The following is a 6,159-nucleotide window of genomic DNA, read 5'->3' on the forward strand; positions in this document are numbered from 1 at the left end:
AATCTACCGCCGTAATACCATGGGGAATTTCATCGGCATAGGTGAAGATTAATATTAATGGAAAAGATATATGATGAACATCAACGAACTGCTGGTGAATAGACTTCCACCTAATGAAAATCTAAGGATGAAGAGGAACTTACCGGAAGAGTTGCTAACGGCGGCGGAGTCGACTAGCTGCGTTTCGATTAAGTTAGGAGGCCTCACATTCCTGGGGCGCCATTGGCTGATGAAGGAGAACGGCCGCAGCGATGATGATGACACAACGACGAGAGGCGTATGCAAGGAAGAAGACAAGAGGGAAAGGTAAAAAATAAAAGGGCCCCTCATGTGTATTTTAGGCCAAGAGCCGAAGTGTAATCAGTAGGTGAGGGAATCAAGGAGGCGCAGTAAATTCTGGAGCTAGGGGCGCCTCAATTTCTGGGCTAGATGGATAAGTATAAAGATCCATTACGATGTCATCATCAAGTCCCTACATTCTGGGGCGGGTGATGTCACTGACGAGAAGAGCAAGCAGTTATAAAGATCTTTGAAGTTTCGTGAAGTCGGCCTTTCTACCTAAGGGAAGATAAAGACACAAATTATAGACAAGCCGTCAAGCTTAACGAAAAGGATATTGACATGGATAAATTCAAGTCAATTTGGGCCTAATATTGGGGATGCTACCCCGCCGTATAACCCGCCCTATGGGGTCGGCTCATGATTATGGTGGCTTACGATTATATTCAAGATGGGCTTTGGTGTACAAGACCAAAGGTGTAAGGCGGCCGGTTCTAGTAAGCCGCCTCGCGGTTCGCGAAGATAGAGGGACAAGGCCCATGAGATAGAAGGTTTGGCAGAACATATCCTTGCTTGAAAGGAAAGGTGAGTTAGAGATGTGTCGGGTTACAAATCATAGCATGACTCGGTCTCTTGTAAAACCATGGGTCTGGACCTGTATATAAAGGCAAACCCCTGAGGTCGATAGGGTTAAGTTACAATCAATCGATAGCTAGGTTAAGTGAATCTGCTCACTTGTAATCGATTTCATCATCAATACACACAAATCGGGACTAGGCCTTTACTTCCATCGGAGGGGCCGAACCTGGGTAAACTCATCTCTCATTCTCGATCAACCCCTTTGAGTCGCCACACACTAGCGATGGCCTCACACTCAAGTTCTCTCACGAGGACATATGTCATGAAAAACCACGAGAGGTTCCAACCTCGTGACTGACCTCGCCAAAACCTTCGCGAACCTCTGGTGCTACGGGATCAAGCCCAATCCGGCCGAGTGAACTTTCAGAGTGCCAACCGGCAAGTTACTCGGTTTCCTCATTTCCAAACATGGTATCGATGCTAACCCCGACAAAATTGGTGTTATAGTCCAAATGAGACGGACAGTGCGATACATTTTGTGCAAAGGCTCACGGGTTGCCTTGCGGCCCTGAGCCGCTTCATCTCAAGACTCAGTCAAAAGGCACTCCGTCTTTATCGACTCATCAAAAAATCTAATAGATTTGAGTGGTCCTGTGAAGTGCAAGTCGCATTCTATCATCTCAAGGCCTTGCTCTCCACCCAACTGGTGTTAGCTGCTCCGGGCAGTCGGGAGACATTACTCCTATATATCGCAGCCACTAGCCAAGTGGTCAACACCGTACTGACTCTAGAGCCCGAGGAGGTAGGCAAAGCATACAAGGTTCAAAGACCCATCTATTATATCTCAGAAGTCTTGACACCCTCCAAACAAAGGTATCCACACTACCAAAAGTTGGTCTATGGTATCTACCTGATAGTGAATAAGGTGGTTAATTACTTCCAATATCACTCGGTCACATTTATTAGTGATGCCCCCATGTCTGAAATCCTGCATAACAGAGACGCTATTGGTCGGGTGGCCAAATGGGCAATTGAGCTCCTCCCATTGGAGATCAAATTTGAAGCCAACAATGCAATCAAGTCTCAAGCCCTGGTAGATCTCTTGGTCGAATGGATAGAACAAGAGCAGCCAACCCCAAGCAACCCCGAGGATTGGACTATGTCCTTCGACGGATCCAAGATGCTCCACGGCTTGGGAGCTGGAGTGGTTCTCTTTTCCCCCTAGGGGAGACCAACTGATCTACGTGCTCCAGATCCAATTTGATTCATCTAACAATGAGGCACAGTACGAAGCCCTCTTGTATGGGCTCCATATGGCCATCTCACTCTGCATTCGCCGTTTGATAGTTTGCCGCAATTCAAACATCGTCGTCAATCAGGTCATGAAAGAGTGGGACATTCGGAGTTCAGCCATAACTGGTTAATGCAATTTAAAAAGGAAACTGGAGAAGAACTTCGAGGGTTTGGAGTTGCACCATGTACCCCGGGCCAAGAACAAGGTAGCAGATGACCTGGCAAAGATCGGTTCCACTCGGCGAACCATTCCAAAGGGCGTGCTCCTTGAACATCAGCACACCCCTACAATTAAAGAAGATCATTTCATAGAGGAGCCCCCACAAGCAGTTGGCCCTTTAAATCCGACTACGGTGGACGTCCCAGCAATGATCGATTTGGTTCATGAGATGCTGGTAATCACTCCCGAGTGGACTCAATCTTACTTAGCATACTTGCTCCGGCAAGAGCTCCTAGAAGGAGAAGAGGAAACTCGTCGAATCTTCCAATGGTCTAAAGCTTTCAATGTGATGGGGGACAATATAAGAAAAGTTCTTTGTTAGTCAGTTGGAAATGCATTACCCCAGAAGAAGGGCTGCAAATCTTACGCGAGATTCACTCAGGAACTTGAGGCCACCATGCGTACTCTCGGACGCTGGTTGCCAAAGCCTTTTGAGCTGGTTTTTATTGGCCAAGATCCAATGAGGTAGCGAGATACCTCGTGGAGTTATGTGTTGGATGCCAGTTCTACAAGAATCAATCACACAAGCTTGCATCCCCACTGAAGACCATTCCTCTCACCTGGACATTTGCCGTATGGGGCCTCAACATGGCCGACCCCGTGCGGTCATGGTTGATGGATGCCGTGTGTCCCCCTTGCAACGGCGCCAAAAATAGTTGTGTCGACGGCACCAGGAATCCTTCAGCTGTGGCTACGCCTTAAGGGACTTCCTAGGCAAGTATGCAAATGATTTCCCCCGTGGCCTTGGAGCCTTGCGTTGGTGTTCCCCCGAAGCGGAAAGGGTGATGTAGCACAGCGACGGTAAGTATTTCCCTCAGTTTGAGAACCAAGGTATCAATCCGGTGGAAGAGTATCTAAATATCCTGCACAAACACAAAAGCTTGCACCCAACGCTATGAAGGGGTTGTCAATCCCTTATAGATTGTTTGCCAAGTGAGAACTGAAAGCAACAAAGTAACAAAGCAAAGTATAAGCGGAGTTGTAAACGATGGGTGTGAATAGACCCGGGGGCCGTAGTGTTTACTAGTGGCTTCTCTCATGAAAGCAAGTAGACGGTGGGTGAACAAATTACTGTCGAGCAATTGATAGAACTGTGCAGAGTCGTGACGATATCTATGCAATGATTATTTCTATAGGCATCACGTCCGAAACAAGTAGAGCGATACTTTCTGCATCTACTACTATTACTCCACACGTCATCCGCTATCCAGCATCCATCTAGTGTATTAAGTCCATAAGAACAGAGTAACGCCTTAAGCAAGATGACATGATGTAGAGGGATAATCTCAAACCAATGATAAAAACCCCATCCTTTTACCCTTGATGGCAACTACTTGATGTGTGCCTTGTTGCCCCTACTGTCACTGGGAAAGGTCACCACATGGCAGAACCCAAAACTAAGCACTTCTCCCATTGCAAGAATCATAGATCTAGTTGGCAAAACAAAACCCAAGACTCGGAGAGACTTACAAGGATATCAAATCATGCATATAAGAAATCAGCAAAGACTCAAATATATATCATAGATAATCTGATCACAAGTCCACAATTCATCGGATCTCAACAAACACACCGCCAAAGAAGATTACATCGGATAGATCTCCATGAAGATCATGGAGAACTTTGTATTCAAGGTCCAAGAGAGAGAAGAAGCCATCTAGCTACTAACTACGGACCCACAGGTCTAAAGTGAACTACTCACGAGTCATTGGAGGGGCGATGATGATGATGAAGAAGCCCTCCAGATCCAAAGTCCCCTCCAGCAGGGTGCCGAGAAGGGTCTCCAAATGAGATCTCACGGAAATGGAAGTTTGCGGCGGCGGAAAAGTATTTTCGAGGCTCCCCTGATTTTTTGCAGAATATTTGGGAATTTATAGGCCAAAGATCTAGGTCAGGGGGCGGCCAAGGAGGCCACAAGCCTGCCCACCGCCGCCTCCCCCCTGGTGGCGGAGTGTGGGCTTGTGGGCTCCCTGGAGCCCACCTGGCTTGGCCCAAAAGCCCCCTGGACTTCTTCCGTTCGGGAAAAAATCATTTCGGGGTTTTCTTCCGTTTGGACTCCGTTCCAAAATCAGATCTGAAAAGAGTCAAAAACACGAAAAAAACAGGAACTGGCACTTGGCACTGAATTAATAAGTTAGTCCCAAAAAGATATAAAAAGGTACATAAAACAACAAAGAAGGCAAGATAACAGCGTGAAACCATCAAAAATTATAGATACGTTTGAGACGTATCAATGGTCGAGTGAATTTCCGCACCTCCTAGTGGCGGTGGAAAAGTTCACCAAGTGGGTCGAAGCAAACCCCAGCAGAAGCCTGGACTCAACGACTGCCATCAGCTTCATTTGACAAATTATCTTCACATTCAGGGTTCCACATGATATCGTCACCAACAACGGATCCAACTTTGATTCACATGAATTCCACGACTTGTGCTACTCCGAGGGCACTCGGCTTAACTATGCCTCCGTGGCTCACCCGTAGTCGAATGGACACGCAGAACATGCGACTGGTATGGTATTACAAGGATTAAAGCCCCGGCCTATGAGAGATCTAAAGTACGCCGGAGGAGCCTGGGTCGAAGAATCGTTGTCTGTTCTGTGAGGCATGTGGACTACCTTGACCCGCTCCACAAAGCGTATCCCTTCCTTCATGGTATACGGTCCTGGAGCCATTTTGCCGAGTGACTGACGTCACAATTCCCACCGAGTGGAACAATACAATAAAGCCGAAGCCAAGTCAGCTCATCGGGACAGTATGGATCTCCTAGAAGAGGAGACAGAGCTAGCTAATATCCGATCTACGATGTATCAGTAGGATCTGAGGCACTACCATAATAAACAAGTCACGAGAAGAGCCTTCTAGGAAGGTGACCTAGTCCTTCGACTGGATCAACAAAAGCCCCACAAGCTGGTGCCTCCACGGCAAGAACCCTTCAAAATCTCCAATGTCCTCCACAATGGAGCCTACTGGCCATATAATTTTCCAAACGAGACACAAGACCCCAGAGCGTGGAACTCGGGTCCGCTCCGCAAGTTCTACATATCAAACCTTTCCTCGTTTACTTTTCATTCGTGTAATGAACACGAACAATTTTGACGAATAAAACGTTCTCCATATTTACATTTTGTCTAAATTTTCACTCCGGTGATATTCCCCTTCATATTGTACTCCACTGGGTGAAGAGCTTAGTCTTGAACTTGATTTTGCCTTAGTTATAACCTTCTCTGAGTGAGGATGTTCTCCGCACTCGGGGGGGGGGGGGGACTTACTGCGAACCTTCTTTCGCATAAGTAATGGCGGTTTCGAATAAGGTCATGACCCCCACTCGGATGCCAAGATGGACAGGACCATCATAATTCGTAGGAACTACCTACTTTTTTAGTTGTGAACCTGATTTTGCCTAAGTTAAAACCTGCTCTGAGTGAGGATGTCCTCCACACTCGGGGGATTAGCTGCGAACCTACTTTTGCCTAAGTAATGTCGGTTCCGAATGAGGGTAGGACCCCCACTTGACGCCAAGCTAGATAGGAACATCGTAATTCGCACAAACTACCTTCATTTCTTAGTTGCGAACCTCATTTCGCCGAAGTTGAAACCTGCTTCAAGTGAGAATGTCCTCCACACTCGGGGGCTTAGCTATGAACCTGCTTTCCCCTAAGTAACGACGGCTCTGAATGAGGGCACGACCACCACTCGGATGCTAAGAAGGACAGGACCATCATAGTTCGCAGGAACTACCCTCATTTCTTAGCTGTGAACCTGATTTCGCCTAAGTTAAAACCTACTCCG

This window comes from Hordeum vulgare, chromosome 4H, assembly GCF_904849725.1.
Source record: "Hordeum vulgare subsp. vulgare chromosome 4H, MorexV3_pseudomolecules_assembly, whole genome shotgun sequence".
NCBI lineage: Eukaryota > Viridiplantae > Streptophyta > Magnoliopsida > Poales > Poaceae > Hordeum > Hordeum vulgare.